This window comes from Brassica oleracea, chromosome C2, assembly GCF_000695525.1.
Source record: "Brassica oleracea var. oleracea cultivar TO1000 chromosome C2, BOL, whole genome shotgun sequence".
Taxonomy (NCBI): domain Eukaryota; kingdom Viridiplantae; phylum Streptophyta; class Magnoliopsida; order Brassicales; family Brassicaceae; genus Brassica; species Brassica oleracea.
The window spans coordinates 16,503,023-16,504,309 of NC_027749.1; positions in this window are offsets into that span (position 1 = coordinate 16,503,023).

Here is a 1,287-nt window from a genome sequence, read left to right on the forward strand (position 1 = left end):
GTACACCGTAGAGTATACTGGGAGTGTACACCGTAGTGTATACCGTATTGCATATTGGAGGTGTACACCGGTGTGTATATCGGGTGTATACCGTTGTGTTTACCTAGCGTACACTACACACCGGGGTGTACACTCTAGCATACACTACACACCGGAGTGTACACCTTACCGTACACTGGAGTGTATACGCTAGGGTGTACACCGTAATGTATACCGGATTATACACCGTAAATTATACTGGGGTGTACACCGTAGAGTATACTGGGAGTGTACACCATAGTGTATACCGAGGTGTATACAGTATTGCATATCGGAGGTGTACACCGGTGTGTATATCGGGTGTATACCGTTGTGTTTACCTAGGGTATGCAATAACAAATTTGCTTTTTAATTTACCTATATAATATAATTTTTCCATATTTAATTCTTATAGCACTTGTATTCCAGGGTGTACAACCTAGCGTACACCGTAATATATACCGGAGTATACACCATAAATTATACTGGGGTGTACACCGTAGAGTATACTGGGAGTGTACACCGTAGTGTATACCGTATTGCATATTGGAGGTGTACACCGGTGTGTATATCGGGTGTATACCGTTGTGTTTACCTAGGGTATGCAATAACAAATTTGCTTTTTAATTTACCTATATAATATAATTTTTCCATATTTAATTCTTATAGCACTTGTATTTTTATATAATACAAAATTTAATTATAGAATTTATTAAAAAAATAGTATACAATTTTTTTTTCTTGTTTCATAATAAAATTCTAGTTAACATTGTGTTATAACAATTATATTATTGATTACAAAAGCAATTAATATGTTATTTTATACAAATGTTTATAATTTTTGGTAATATTTTGTTAGATATTTTCTCAATAGATTTTGTAATACTTAAAAATAAAATTCAAATTTATAGTTGGTTTATTATTAATGTAAATAATCAAATATGTCATATTAACTAATTCTTTAACTGGTCTTATGTGGTAGATAAAAATTAAGTTTTTGAATTAATAGATTAGATAACTGTTTATGTGTAATTAATCATATTTAGCATCTCATTTAGTTCATTTTTAATCACTTTAGATTGCATTTAGGTGTCCACATTGTATATATTTGTTCAATTATGTGCATTAGGGTATGGAGTGCACAATTGAAATGTTTGGTGTCAATTTGAAAGGATACACTACCAATCTGAAACCTTTAGGGCCACAGCGAAAGAAGACAAGAATTCAGGGACCAAGGTTGCAGTTTTGGAATATTCGCTTGGGTTAAGG